Consider the following 16,392-nt stretch of genomic DNA (forward strand, 5'->3'; position numbering starts at 1 on the left):
AAGTCTGGGACAGAGGCTAGGCCCATGTCGGGTAGTCCTCGATCCCCATCGGGCTTTAGGCCTCTGACTCACGTTGAGTGGAGTAGCCCAGCCCCTTCGGAGCAGGCCTCGCCGGATGTCATCTATGCCCGAAGCCCTCCAGGCAGCCAGGGACATCATGTCCATGCTGATGTTGGCCCCACACTCCAGAGGCAAGCCACTGCTAGGATCACCGCAATTGCTACTGGCCTGGTACCAGTCTTGGTCGAGCAAACATTCCTGACACCGCCCAGGAACCACTCAGGGCTCAGTCCACATGGATTGCCCTCGACGCTGGCCAGACTGTCTGGATGGGTGCCGTCCCCACTGGGACTCCTGGCACCGCTCGTCTTCGCGAAGCGAATACCTACGGGACCGTGGCGGACGTCGCCAACTGTCCTTGTCTCGCAGGCGATATCACGGTTGGTCGTGGCATGATCGTCGACGCCGTTCCTGCTCAGACTCCCATTCCAAGTCTCCCCCAAGGCACCGTAGCCCCGGGCGTCAATTGCTGGCATATCGCTGCTGTGGGTCCACCCGTCAAGGCCATTCGCTGAGCAGCTACTACCGTCGGTGCCGCTTCTCCGTGTCAAGATCATGGTCCCGTGGCCGATGGGACCACCTCTACTCCCGGTCCAGAGGCAGCAGTGGATCTTACGTCAGCCCGGCCTCCCCTCACAGCCACCCGTCTACAGGCCAATCTGCCGGTACCTCAACAAGCGCAATGGCACCAAATGTCATGGCCGGCCCAGTGGGCACCGTGGCCCAGTGGGGGCTCGCTCAATGGCCGGGGCCTCAGAAACACCATCAGCGTCTATCTTTCGACCACCAGAAAAAAGGTCATGGGGACGTGTGTCCTCGGTACCTTGCCCCAAGTCTGACCAGGTGGTGGATCCTCTGGTGCTGGACGATACCCAAAGCCCCACACCAGCCTCGCCCCGTCCAGAGGAGCTGATTGCTGCTCCGTCCCCCTCCATTCTGCAGGAGGATTACTGAGCCCACCAAGACCTCCTAAAAAGGGTGGCAGCAAGCCTCCACCTCCAGGCTGAGGAGATGGAAGAGCCCTCAGACTCCCTGTTCAATGTGCTGTTCCCTTCAGCACCGGGCGGGGTGGCAAGAATTTCAAATGCCCTATGGCAAACACCAGCCTCATTGGCTCCCATCTCTAAAAAGGCGGAGCGCAAGTACTTTGTACCCACCGAGGGACACGAGTATCTGTATACCCACCAGGCGCCCAACTCCTTGGTGGTTGAGTTGGTCAACCACAGGGAGCAACAGGGGCAACCAGCCCCAACCCCCAAGAACAAAGACTCTTGGAGGCTGGATACTTTCATGAGAAAAGTTTATTCGTCGTCAAGCTTTCAGCTACGAGTAGCAAACCATCAGGCTCTCCTGGGTAGCTACGAGTTTAACTTCTGGGAATCCCTCCCCAAGTTTGAGGACCCCCTCCGGGAGCGCGATAAGAAGGAGTTTAAGGCCCTTGTGGAGGAAGGGCATCCCTGTAGGCCGCTTTGGATGCAGCGGACACAGCTGCATGGTCCATGGCCTCAGCGGTGTCCATGAGACGGGCATCATGGCTTCTGATCTCTGAGCTCTCCAGTGAAGCAGGATCTCCCTTTCGATGGGAAGGCTCTGTTTGCTGAGGAAACAGACACAAGGCTGCATGGCATGAAAGACTCCCATACGACCCTCCAGACCTTGGGCCTCTATGTCCCTCCTCCGGCAAAACCCAAGTTCAAGCTGCAGCAGGCTCCTGCTGAGGCCACCCACAAAAAGCAGCGGGACTATGGAAAGCGTGCGCAACGGCAATCCCAGCCTGCCTCCCAGCCTGGGTCTTCTACGGGCAGGCAGGTGGGCAAAAGGCGTTTTTGATGGGACACTCAGGGGTACCCTGCCAGTTCTCAGCAGGGACCTACTCCCAGTAAAGCTCCTTTTCTCCAGTAGGTTATGTGCTTTCCTCCCGGAATGGTCGCTGCTCGCCTTGGACCGATGGGTCCTCAACACCATCTCCTGAGGTTACACTCTTCAGTTTACCTCCTCCCCGCCCAACCGCCCTCCGCTCCCATCCCTCCTGGGGGACCCCTCTCATGAGGCTATGCTCGAGCAGGAGGTGGGGTGGCTCCTGGACCTAGGAGCTATAGAGGCAGTGCCCAAGGAGTTTCTGGGCAAGGGGTATTACTCCTGGTATTTCCTTATCCCAAAGGCCAAAGGGGGGCTCAGGCCCATCATGGACCTGCGAGGCCTGAACCACTACACGGTGAAACTCAAGTTCCGCATGGTTTCCCTGGCCTCCATCATTCCCGCCCTGGATCCTGGGGACTGGTACGCTGCTCTCAATCTACAGGACACGTACTTCCACATCCACACATTCAAGGGGCACAGACGCTTCCTCCATTTCATGGTGGGACAGAGTCACTACCAATTCACGGTCCTACCATTGGTCTGTCCACTGCCCCCAGGGTCTTTACAAAATGTATGGCGGTGGTAACGGCCTACCTCAGATGCAAGGAGGTCCAAATATTCCCATATCTGGATGACTGCCTAGTCAAAGGCACCTCCCGGTCACAGGTGAGGGATCATGTGGCGCTCCTCCTGTCCACATGTACTGCCCTGGGCCTGTTGATAAACAACACCAAGTCCACGTTAGTCCCGGTCCAATGCATAGAGTTTATTGGGGCGCTACTGGATGCAATGTTGGCCAGGGCCTCTCTCCCACCAGACAGGTTCGAGACCCTGAAAGGGCTCATTGACTCAGTCACAAGGTTCCCGGTGACAACAGCTAGGGCTTGCCTGCAACTGCTGGGTCGCATGTCTGCATGCACATATGTGGTCCGTCACACCAGACTCAGAATAAGGCCCCTCCAGCTCTGGCTGGCCTTGCGGTTCTCCCAGGCCATGGACAGAATGGACAAAGTCCTCACCGTGCCGAACTCGGTGATCAGCTCTCTGCGGTGCTGGTCTGCCCCAAACAATATGCTCCAACGGGTCCCGTTCAGGGACACGGCCTCGTTGGAGCTGGTGTCCAACGCGTCGGACCTGGGTTGGGGGGCCCATGTGGGGAACTTTCAGACCCAAGGCCTGTGGTCTCTGCAAGACCTACCCCTTCATATAAATGTCAAGGAACTCAGGGTGGTGCAACTGGCGTGTATGGCCTTCTGCTCGCACCTGGAGGCCAAGGTAGTCAGGGTCCTCACGGACAACATGGCCTTGATGTTCTATATCAACAGGCAAGGTGGGGCCCAATCCTCTGCCCTCTGCCATGAAGCCCTCAGTCTGTGGGACTTCTGTATAGCCCACAACATCTACCTAAAAGCCTTTCACCTGACGGGCACCCGGAATGTCAGGGCGGACCACTTGAGCAGGAATTTTTCCTCTCAGCACGAGTGGTCTCTACACCCAGAAGTAGTTCCAACAGCTCTTCCGAAGGTGGGGTACTCCCCAGGTGGACCTATTTGCGACCAGGCAGAACCAACGATGCCCCCGGTTCTGCTCCAGGGGGGACCTAGGGAGGGGCGCTATCTCTGATGCCTTTACCCTGTCCTGGCCAGGCCAACTCCTCTACGCCTTTCCCCCGTTCCTTCTGATCAGCAAGGTCCTGGATAAAATAAAGATGGACAAAGCCAGGGTCCTCGTTGTTGCCCCGGCGTGGCCCAGGCAACTCTGGTATGGGACCCTCTCGGGGCTGGTGGTAGCTCCGCCATGGCAGTTGCCGCTCCGCCCAGACCTGCTCTCTCAGGGCTGCCTCCTCCATCCCAACCTAGTAATGCTTCACCTCACGGCGTGGCTGCTCAGTGGCTAGGTTGCGAGGAGAAGACATGCTTCGAACAGGTTCAGCGCGTCCTCCTCAAAAGTAGATGGCCCTCCACTTGCCACTCCTATGCGGTGAAGTGGTCTCAGTTTTCGAGGCGTGTAGCAGGCCAGGGTGTTTCCCTGACGGCCGCCCCGATCCAGCTTATCCTTGATTACCTCCTCCACCTGAGGGCCCAGGGACTTGCGCCCTCATCGGTCAGGGTACACTTGGTGGCCATATCGGCCTTTCATCCCCCGTTGCAAGGGCACTCGGTGTTTTCCTGTGCTATGACTGGCCGGTTCCTTAAGGGTTTGGACCATCTCTACCCATATTCCAAGCCCCTGGTTCCGAAATGGGACCTAAACCTGGTGCTGGCTCATCTCACGGGGGCCCCGTTTGAACCACTGGCCACGTGTTCCTGGTCTCACCTCTCGTGGAAGGTGGCCTTCCTGGTAGCTATCACATCAGCCAGGTGGGTCTCGGAGCTCAGGGCCCTAACCTCCAAACCACCGTATACGGTTTTTCATAAGGACAAGGTCCAGCTCCGCCCACACCCCGCGTTCCTCCCGAAGGTTGTCTCCGCCTACCACATGGGTCAGGACATTTTTCTGCCAGTCCTCTACCCCAAGCCTCATGCGATGAGGAACGCCGTCTCCACATACTTGACGTGAGGCGAGCTCTGGTTTTCAACCTCAAGCAGACCAAGCCGTTCAGAAAGTCTTTGCAACTGTTCGTTGCCTCGGCTGAGCGCATGAAGGGTCAGCCAATTTCCACTCAGCAGCTTTCTAAGTGGATCACTTCATGCATCCGTTCCTGTTATGAGCTGGCGGGGGTTCCCCCGTCGCCCATTGTGAGGGCACACTCAACTTGGGTGCAGGCCTCCTCGACTGCCTTCATGGCCCATGTCCCCATCCAGGACATTTGTAGGGCTGCTACGTGGTCTTCGGTTCACACATTCACCTTGCACTATGCGATCGTCTCCCAGGCCAGGGATGATGCCAAGTTCGGCAGGGCTGTCCTCCATCCCGAGAACTTGTGAACTCCTACCCACCTCCAACAGATATAGCTTGGACTCACCTATTGTGGAATACACAGGAGCAATCACTCAAAGAAGAAAAGACAGTTACCTTTTCCGTAACTGGTGTTCTTCGAGATGTGTTGCTCATGTCTATTTCACATCCCACCCTCCTTCCCCTCTGTCGGAGTTGTCTGGAAAGAAGGAAATGAGGGTGAGGGGAGCGCAGCGCCCCTTATACCGTGCCAGGAAGGCGCCGCTCCAGGGGGTGCGGGGGCGCTTCCCCCTACGGGTACTTCTAGGGGAAAAACTTCCAGCACCGGTGCACGTGGCGAGCACGCACACCTATTGTGGAATAGACACGAGCAACACATCTCAAAGAACACCAGTTACGGAAAAGGTAATTGTCTTATCCCCCCACACCTAGATTTCCCCCCCCCCAGGGCTGCCTGTACCCAGATTGTCCCACACAGAATCCTCGCACCCCACACCCGGATTCCCCCCACAGTAAGCCCTTCCAATAAAAAGTATTACCTCACCCATCTTGTCTCTCTGTAATATAACTAACCTGGCCAGAGAGGCAGAGGGTTGCAGAGTCCTGGAAGCCAGTGCTTTTGTTGCTACAGGGTGGTGATTTTTAGGGAGCTGATCCACAGCTGACACAGACAAGACTCCCATCAACATGCACGAAGGGCAGGTGGTGGTGAGGTGCCGCAGAACCCTGGATCCCCTGGGAAGTGGCACAGGGTATGTCAACGTAGCAACTAGACATCCACGGCTTGCTCCTGCCAGTCGACTCAGGCTTGCAGGTCTCTGCCAGTGGGACTTTTTCATTGCTGTGCAGACTTCCGGGTTTGGGCTGGAGCCTGAGCTCTGAGACACTCCCACTTCACAGGGTCCTCGACCCTGGGTCCCAGCCCGAGCTCGAAAGTCTACACAGCAATGAAACAGCCCTGTAGCCCAAACCCTGTGAATCCGAGCCAGCTGACATAAGCCAGCCATGGTGGGTGTCTAGACACAGCCTGAGGACAGAACCCTGAGCAACATGCACAGGGCAGAAGAGGAGGCAAAGGAGTTACTAATGGAGCTACTGGAGAAGCGACAAGCAAAGCAGGGAAACCAAGAAAGCACGGTGTCTCAAAAGTGCAGTGTCTGGCAGTGTTGAGAATGGCAGAAAGACCAAAACAGGATGAGTAAAAAGGACAGGCCTGGACGGTGGGTGAACCCCTCCTTCGGGGAGGCTAGCCCCCTGGCCCTTCCATCCAAGGACCCGTTCCCCCTATCCGCTAGAGCCCCAAACATTCCCCCACCCATGGCCAGCACCTCAAGCCGTCGCCGCCCCTGACCAATGTTCCCTCTAATTTTTGACTGGCCATGTGCGTAAAAAATGTCTTCTGTGCCAATTATTGTGCTTCTGTGCAAATTTTTGTGCGCGTGGTGTTTTGCCAGGGTTTAGGATCAGCTTAGAGGGAACAGTGCCCCTGACTACCGGCCTAAGCTCCGAGCTCCAGGCCACTGGCTGGAGCTGAGCCCCCTCACCAGCTTTGCAGGAGAGGGAGAGTGAGGGCAGGGTCTCAGGGCAGAGCCATGGGTTGGGTTAGGGGAGGCTTAACCTCCCCTGCCCTTTGATATCTACCACCCTGAGGACAGGCCCTTCCAGTTAGCCAGACATAGGGAAGTAAATGCCATTAGTGGGAAGAAACCTGGAGGCAGAGAATCTAGGATGGATAGAGGTGAGGCATTCAAGAGCTCACTGGACTGTATAAGCCTGGTTCTTCTTCGAGTGCTTGCTCATGTCCATTCTATGTCAGGTATGTGTGCTTATCACATGCACCAGTGCCGGAAGATTTTCCCCCAGTGGTATCCGCAGGGCTGGCTCTAGCGCCCTCTGGAGTCACATGCATATGCTCTGCCAGCCTCCCTTCAGTTCCTTCTTACTGCCAGTGATGGTACGGGAATGTCCTCTTGCCTCAGCAAGTGGTTCATACCAGTGGTCTTTCCTATCTGTTTTCAGCAGTGATTTTAGTGTATATAGTTGTATATAATTAGTGTAGTTAATTTAGCATAGGTTGTTAGATAGTCCCCTGAGGGACTTAGCCCGGGGACGGGGCATGCCCCCATCCCTGGGCTTCAAGCCATGCGAGCTGTGCAAGAAGCCCAATCCTGTCGGTGATCCCCATCAGAGAAGCTTGAATTGCCTTGGGGAGACCTATGTGTGTGACAAGTGCAGGATCATCACCTGACATGGAATGACCATGAGCAAGCACTCAAAGAAGAAGAAACAGTTACCTACCTCTCGTAACTCTTGTTCTTGGAGATGTGTTGCACACGTCCATTCCATTGCCCATCCTCCTTCCCCTCTGTCAGAGTTCTGGCAAGAAGGAACTGAAGGAGGGGGCAACGGTGCCCCTTATACCAGCACATATGCGCATGACTCCAGAGGGCACTAGAACCGGCCCTACAGATACCACTGGGGAAAAACATCTGGCACCAGGGCATGCGGCAAGCGCACACACCTGACATGGATGCAGAGTGGACATGAGCATCACATCTCAAAGAACAACAGTTATGAGAGGTAGGTAACTGTTTTTTTCTCCTCATTATGGCAGCGGGGAAAAGGATTTTTGAGGGTGGGGTGGGGGGAATCATCCCAAAGAGGAAGCTAAGGAAAAGCTGGTTTCATTTACTGAATTAAATCAAGCACTAACATGCAGGTATATTATTTTTTTAAAAGGTTGATTCCTAATTATCAGTGTTATTTCTTATTTGTAATACTCTAATGTCTAGAGCAGAGGTCCCCAAACTGTGGGGCATGCCCCCCCACCCCGAGTGTGCAGAGGAGGCGCGGCTGGGGCCCTGGCCAGCCCCCATGGAAAGCAGGAAGGGAGTGCCACCCAGCTCCACTCCTGGCCCCCCTCCACTCTTGCTGCTGCCAGCCAGCTGCTAGCCCCAGGCTCCACTTCTGGCCCCGCGCCTGAGGTCCTGACTGCTGACTCAGCACCTGTGGCTCCACTCCTGGACCCGGCTGCCAGCCTCCGCCCCCAGCCTCAGCTCTGCTTCTGGTCTTGCCCCCGCCCCCAGGTGTGGCCCCAGCCTTGGCCCCCTAACCCCATCCGCTCCTCCCCCTCCCAGAGGCATGGCCATGCTCCTGGCCCTGGTTCCAGGGGTGAGGGGCACAAGGTAAAAAGTTTGGGGACCACTGCTCTCGGAGGTCCCAGCTCCATTGACCTAGTCACCATGTAGACATACAAGAAAGAGACAGTTACCTGTAACTCAGGGGTTACAAGTCAAATATATGATGAGTGACAACAGGTGGATAACAGTCAGATGGAAGGCGTTCAAGGTAACAATGGAAGGATTAAGACCAACGAGATAAGCTGTGGTCACCACACACCCGCTGCTTAACTGCTGCTGGGCCTTCATAGATTTTATGACAGAGAGAAGTTTTAAGGCAGTATTTGAGGGACAATGTGTTGCCATGTGGATTTTTATGGGGACTTCTGAGCATAAGGAGCAATCCTGTTACATTGCTGTTAAACTTTTTTAAAATTGTCCAACATTAAAATAGTGATACAAAAGTTGAGAGGGGTTTCTACAGAGATGCTGGGTTTTTTTGGCAAATACCCAAAAGCATACATTTTAAAGTTGGAACTGTATTGATTAAACACAAGGAAAAACAGTAAATCAAAGCAAGCATTTACACTGAAACTGGTTGGCATAATTATTCCATTTCAAACAATTAAAACGTATTATTAAAGTTTCTCCCCTTTTGGAGGCAAATTATTAGAGTTTTTTAATTTTTACTCACATCTTTTTTTTGTGAAAAGGAAAGGGTTAATTTTACTCAGTCTTGTGTGAAGTGTATTTATTTCTGTTTTTAATAACCAGACAAGTTGGAGGAGAGACAGGTTACAACGGGTGGGGGAAATATGGCTTTTTTGGATGCTCTTGGAACACTGATGGCTGGCCAGTCACGGATGGAGGCAAGGCATTAGATAGATACATCGGCCATGACGCTTTTTGCTTGAACTTGGGCTTACATTTCGGTCAGGGATATTGTCTGGTTGTTTTTTGTTTGTTTGTTTGTTTTTTCCTTCAAAAGGGCAGGGCTGAATGTTTTTTTTTTTCATTTTACTGTGGTAACGCATGCAGTGCAATTGAAGTTGGGATCCACTGAAAAGCTAAGAGAGCATAAAGGTAAAAAAACAGTGGGGCAGGGGAAAGTAACACAAAAGGGAAGGGAGACAGAACAGGGTCTTATTTTCCGCTGCAGACTGCAGTTCTGACAATTAGGTATCCCCACTGGTCTGATGACTCAATGTCATGGCCTTCCTTCACTCCGGTCTGCTCCTTCTGTCTTGGGGTCAAGGAACATGAGATTAGCTGAGAAGCCAAGATGATTTTTTAAAGTCTCCTTTAAAAAAGAGGTGGGGAAAAATGGGCAGCATAGTTTATCTCCTCATTATTTTGTTTACTAATTAAATCCATTTCCATAAAGCCAAATTTGGCAATAAGTAATGTGGTTGCCCTATATTTTTTAATTATTAAGTCCAATCTTAACATAGTCCTTGAACTATATCAGTAGGCCTTTTGGTATGGACTAATTTAGACTTATTGGTTCTTTTGCACTTGTTTATAACATTTATTATCAAAAATAACTTATTTTTCATAGTTAATCTTTAAGTAGGAAACAATTATATAGACTAATAGTCACAAACACTGCATACCAGAAAGCACCACAGTACCTCTTAGAAAATTTGACAAATGGCATTGTTGGCAGAGCAGAGTCAGCGGCCAATGTCTTGATAGCATACAGGGCATATAGTATATATAGGCCAGTGACAGAGTGCTTGGTGCTGCACAAACAAAGACAGCTGTTGCCTCGAGGAGTTTACACCCTGAAGGGGATGCTGGTAATCTGAATTAAACGTCAGAGTTATCTAATGATTTCCAGTGGGAATTCTTTACATTGCACCTGTAGCCTTCCAACAGTATGTGACTCCTCCCATAAAAAGTGTTATTCGTCCTTGCTAGTATTCATTGGTGTATAACGCAGAATATCCTGGGCATCATGGACAATAATCAGTAGAATAACATCTCCTTTAATGTTTCTACACTTGCCAAATGAGAATCCTTACCTACGCTCTCCTATTCTATTCTACTTACAGCTGCATGGACCTTAGTGAGGCTGGTCAGAGTAGATCTGATTCATTAGTACACAGGCCAACCTTGTAAAACATTTGCTATTTGAGTGCATTCATGTACAAAATCACTGAAAACACGTTTTGCAAACTTATTAGAGATACTATATATACTGTCTGTTGAGGCTTCCGCTCAGCTAGTCTTTTTTCATTAAACCTACTGAGAATAGATTGCACCTGTGGTTTTGCCAATATATTAGTTGGTTGCTAATAATACCTAGCTCTTTCTAATGTTTTTCATCAGTAGATCTCAAAGCACTTTACAAAGTAGGCAAGTATCCTTCATTAATCTAAAAAAAGTGTTTGACACTGTGAGCAGAAGTGGGCTCTGAAAAATTCTAGAAAACTCTGGCTGTCCTACCAAATTCATTAACACCATGTCAATTATATAAATGCATGACTGGTCAAGTACACTCAGGTGGTGGCCTTTTTAAACCATTTCCATATCTAATGGGATGAAACAAGGCTGTGTACTGGCACCAGCCTTTTTTGATCTCTTTGCAGATGTTCTGAGTTATGCAGTTGGACAATCTTCAAAATGGCATCTACATAAGGGGCACAGAACTGATAGAAAACTCTTCAGTCTCTGAAGGCTTAGGAACCCGTAAGCGTTTTTACAGATGATTGTGCTCAACTTAGTCATAATGAAAGTGACCTAAGTTTATCCTTGACAGTTTCTAAGAGGCAACTAAAGAGTTTGGACTCACCATCAGATGCCTGGAAAAAACTGAAGTCCTCTTCCAACCTGCTCCATCATCCATTACCACTGAGCCAAACATCAACACTGATGGGTAGTGATCAATGGCTCCATGTCTAGTTGGCAGCCGGTATCAAGTGGAGTGCCCCAGGGGTCGGTCCTGGGGCCGGTTTTGTTCAATATCTTCATAAATGATCTGGAGGATGGTGTGGATTGCACTCTCAGCAAATTTGCGGATGATACTAAACTGGGAGGAGTGGTAGATACGCTGGAGGGGAGGGATAGGATACAGAAGGACCTAGACAAATTGGAGGATTGGGCCAAAAGAAATCTGATGAGGTTCAATAAGGATAAGTGCAGGGTCCTGCACTTAGGATGGAAGAATCAAATGCACCGCTACAGACTAGGGACCGAATGGCTAGGCAGCAGTTCTGCGGAAAAGGACCTAGGGGTGACAGTGGACGAGAAGCTGGATATGAGTTAGCAGTGTGCCCTTGTTGCCAAGAAGGCCAATGGCATTTTGGGATGTATAAGTAGGGGCATAGCGAGCAGATCGAGGGACGTGATCGTTCCCCTCTATTCGACATTGGTGAGGCCTCATCTGGAGTACTGTGTCCAGTTTTGGGCCCCACACTACAAGAAGGATGTGGATAAATTGGAGAGAGTCCAGCGAAGGGCAACAAAAATGATTAGGGGTCTAGAACACATGACTTATGAGGAGAGGCTGAGGGAGCTGGGATTGTTTAGTCTGCGGAAGAGAAGAATGAGGGGGGATTTGATAGCTGCTTTCAACTACCTGAAAGGGGGTTCCAAAGAGGATGGCTCTAGACTGTTCTCAATGGTAGCAGATGACAGAACGAGGAGTAATGGTCTCAAGTTGCAGTGGGGAAGGTTTACATTGGATATTAGGAAAAACTTTTTCACTAAGAGGGTGGTGAAACACTGGAATGCGTTACCTAGGGAGGTGGTAGAATCTCCTTCCTTAGAGGTTTTTAAGGTCAGGCTTGACAAAGCCCTGGCTGGGATGATTTAACTGGGAATTGGTCCTGCTTCGAGCAGGGGGTTGGACTAGATGACCTTCAGGGGTCCCTTCCAACCCTGATATTCTATGATTCTATGATTCTATGGTACAGAACTAAAGAGTGTCAATCACTTTTCATACCTTGGCAGCCTCATCTCAAGTAATGATTCCCTGGATCAAGAAATATTACGGTAAAAGCTGTGTTATCCAGCACTTTATCAACCAGAAAGTTCTATTAGCCAGCTTTTCTGATATCTCCCAATACAAATCTTCAGTCCAGTAACTGGGACGAGTACACTGCCCAGGAAGTTATACAATTGCACATTCTGCACTCTACTTTTATGCAAAAGAAGCAGAAGACAAGCAAGCAAGCTGATATCAGGGATTTATTCAAAAAAGCAGCTTCCAGGGTGTGTCATAGGATCATTACAGATTCAGCCCAAGCTCCTACACCTTCTACTTCTACAAGGATAATTGATGTTGATAATGATAACCATCAGGCACTGCAAGATCCTGAAGTGCCTTCTGAATCATCAAAGAAAGTTTAAATTATGTTCAGTATAGTTTTATTGTTAAGTGTATTTTTAGTGATCTGGGTGTACACCATGCACTGTCCACAGTGATATGTAGTGTCATAAGATAACTTACTGCATAGATTTCCGAGGGGGTAGCCGTGTTAGTCTGTATCAGCAAAAACAACAAGGAATCCTTGTGGCATCTTAGAGACTAATACATTTATCTGGGCATAAGCTTTCGTGGGCTAAAACCCACTTCATCAGATGCAGGGAGTGAAAAATACAGTAGGCAGGTACATATATTACAGCACATGAAAAGATGGGAGTTGCCTTACCATGTGAGCCTACCGAGTGGTAAGGCAACTCCCATCTTTTCATGTGCTGTGTATTTATAGCTGCCTGCTGTATTTTTCATTCCATGCATCTGATGAAGTGGGTTTTAGCCCATGAAAGCTTATGCCCAAATAAATTTGTTAGCCTGTAAGGTGCCACAAGGACTCCTCGTTGTTTCTACTGTATAGAAAACTTTACCTGTATACACCTAAGTGCTTCAAGAAACCAACCACTTTGCATTGCAGTACTAATACTGGATTAGTGAGTACCTGTATATTATTTTATACTTTATTAATTTTATTGTTTTCTAATTCTTTGAAAATTGGTATTCCATTGGCAAGTATAACTCTTGGTTAACTGGAATTTTTAACTAACTGGCACCTCCCATTGCTCCAACATGCCGGATAACAAAGCTTTTACTGTAAATAGAATATGAAAGGCAGGCCTTTGGAAGAGTTTACCATAGGATACTCAGTCAGCACGCCATCAAACAGTCAACAAAACTGATATACAGTGCAGCAGTGAGAGCATCCCTTTTCTAACTGTGCGAAACATGGACAGTTTACCACAGACACATTAAGCAACTTGAAAAAAGTCATCTGCACTGTCTGCACTCTATTCTGAAGGTTCACTGATGAGACAAAGTTTCAAACATTAACATCCCTGAAAGACCAAAATCAATCAGCATTGGGACAATGATCACCAAAGCTCAGGTTAGATGGACAGGTCATGTTGTCAGGATGGACGAGGACAGACTTCCCAAAAAGGGTTTTCATGGTGAGCTGAAATAGAATATGTAAAGTACTCCTTTTCTTTTTGCGAATACCAACGAACACGGCTGCTACTCTGAAACCTGTCATTATGCAAGGCACTGCATTTAGCCGTATGGAGTGGAAATCTATCAACCTCATGAAAAAACTCGTGCAGATACAGACAGACATCATCTTCCTTTCCAGATGCAAACAGATGGACATCATACCAAAAGGACTGAAGGTAAAAAATCCATTACAATCTACATACCACACAGACTATGCTGACAGCTTGTGCCACATGCTGTCAAGGTTCCTCCCCCACTCTGAACTCTAGGGTACAGATGTGGGGACCTGCATGAAAAAACCTCCTAAGCTTATCTTTACCAGCTTAGGTCAAAACTTCCCCAAGGTACAAAGTATTCCACCCATGGTCCTTGGAATGGCCGCTACCACCACCAAACTAATACTGGTTACTGGGGAAGAGCTGTTTGGACGCGTCTTTCCCCCAAAAATACTTCCCAAAACCCTGCACCCCACTTCCTGGACAAGGTTTGGTAAAAAAGCCTCACCAATTTGCCTAGGTGACTACCGACCCAGACCCTTGGATCTTAAGAACAATGAACAATCCTCCCAACACTTGCACCCCCCCTTTCCTGGGAAATGTTGGATAAAAAGCCTCACCAATTTGCATAGGTGACCACAGACCCAAACCCTTGGATCTGAGAACAATGAAAAAGCATTCAGTTTTTTACAAGAAGACTTTTAATAGAAAATAGAAGTAAATAGAAATAAAGGAATCCCCCCTGTAAAATCAGGATGGTAGATATCTTACAGGGTAATTAGATTCAAAAACATAGAGAACCCCTCTAGGCAAAACCTTAAGTTACAAAAAAGATACACAGACAGAAATAGTTATTCTATTCAGCACAATTCTTTTCTCAGCCATTTAAAGAAATCATAATCTAACACATACATAGCTAGATTACTTACTAAAAGTTCTAAGACTCCATTCCTGTTCTGTCCCTGGCAAAAGCAGCATACAGACAGACACAGACCCTTTGTTTCTCTCCCTCCTCCCAGCTTTTGAAAGTATCTTGTCTCCTCATTGGTCATTTTGGTCAGGTGCCAGCGAGGTTACCTTTAGCTTCTTAACCCTTTACAGGTGAGAGGAGCTTTCCCCTGGCCAGGAGGGATTTCAAAGGGGTTTATTTTACCCTTCCCTTTATATTTATGACACATGCTCTCAAAGAAACTGCAAAACCACCTGATCAACATCCTCTACAGCAAACAGGGAAAGATTAAGAATGAGCTCTCAAAACTGGATACTCTCATAAAAAACCAACCCTCCACACAAACTTTCTCATGGCTGGACTTTACAAAAACTAGACAAGCCATTTACAACACACACTTTGCTTCTCTACAAAAGAAAAAGGACACTAAACTATCTAAACTACTACATGCCACAAGGGGCCACAGCAATGGTTCCCTTAACCCACCCAGCAATATGGTTAATCTATACAACTATACTCTTAGCCCAGCAGAAGAATCTGTCCTATCTCGGGGCCTCTCCTTCTGCCCCTCCACCCCCACAAACATGATACAGTTCTGTGGTGACCTAGAATCCTATTTTCGACGTCTCCGACTCAAGGAATATTTCCAGCACACCTCTGAACAACATACTAATCCACAGAGACCTTCCTACCAACACTACAAAAAGAAGGATTCTGGGTGGACTCCTCCTGAAGGTCAAAACAACAGACTGGACTTCTACATAGAATGCTTCCGCTGACGTGCACGGGCTGAAATTGTGGAAAAGCAGCATCACTTGCCCCATAACCCTTGTTATACCAATAAAATAAAAACCAGCAGGAACTTATTAAAGGGGGAAAGGCAAAATACCACATTTATTGTGGATACAGAAAGAATCATAGTAAGCAGTTAGTTATAGCTATAACATTCCATTCAATCTCATATTTATTCACACATTCATTCATACAAATACACACACACACACACGCAGGTTCTGCAAGGTTGTTATCATAGTTACCAGCCTTAGAGTTGCTCATGCCAAGCCACTGGCCAGGTGGCCTGGACATGAGGAGGGAGCAGGGCCTCGTCAGATATACATCTGATGCTCCTGGAAGTTGGTTTGCAGAATCAGACCCCAAAGTTCTCACTTTCTAGAGTCCATTTTTATAGGAATTTCTTCCTATGCCAGTCTATGGGAATTGCTTCATCATGCTGTTGCTGAATCAATCAGCAGATGTCACATTCCTGATGGCTCCGTGCTGCCAGATGTTATCTTGTTCTTTGGTTCTCTCATTCTTGAGGCTGTTGGGTGGATTCCAGTCTGCCCTCCGGGGGTCCTCTGGTTATTTCCACTTGACGCCTTCTTCAGCCGATGGACACTGGATTCTTAGGCTGGCACCTCCCTGATCAGTCAGTTATTATCCACACCAAGCATCCATCCACATACATCCTCTATCTCTATTTTAATCACAATTGTTAACAAAGCGAGATGAATACAACAAAAGGGTGGGGAGTCTCTGGGTGCTGTTTCTGTTGTTACAGAGTATCGCTTTGAGTCTCTCTCTGTGTGAGTGGTTGTTGTTACAAAGAATTGCTTTGAGAACAGACTCTGTCTTAGAATGTACTAACACAATTAGCAGCTTGCAAGTTTCACACATAGAGGGAGAGAAACAGTACCAAAAACCAAGAGACCTCTTAATTAGTAATACCCTGGAATTTAAACTATGGGGAATCAAACTCATTTGTGATTTTAATACAGAACTTCTTTAATATGATCCAACATAATTCCCCTTTTGACACTAAGATTTATAATCGTCAGTGTCACTTTCTATGTAGCCTATTCAAGAGAAGGTACTGTGAGGCAATTTGAGTTTGTGATTCCAATTCATCCCACATACATGATCCTAGTGATGTATCTTTACTACAGAGTTCTGGGGCAACAGGCAAGGTGAGGCACACCCACTTTTGAGGAGTCCATTCGTACAACCTCTAGTGTCCAGTAGCTTCCCTCCCTCCCCAGC

The sequence above is a fragment of the Eretmochelys imbricata genome, chromosome 1 (genome assembly GCF_965152235.1).
Source record: "Eretmochelys imbricata isolate rEreImb1 chromosome 1, rEreImb1.hap1, whole genome shotgun sequence".
NCBI lineage: Eukaryota > Metazoa > Chordata > Testudines > Cheloniidae > Eretmochelys > Eretmochelys imbricata.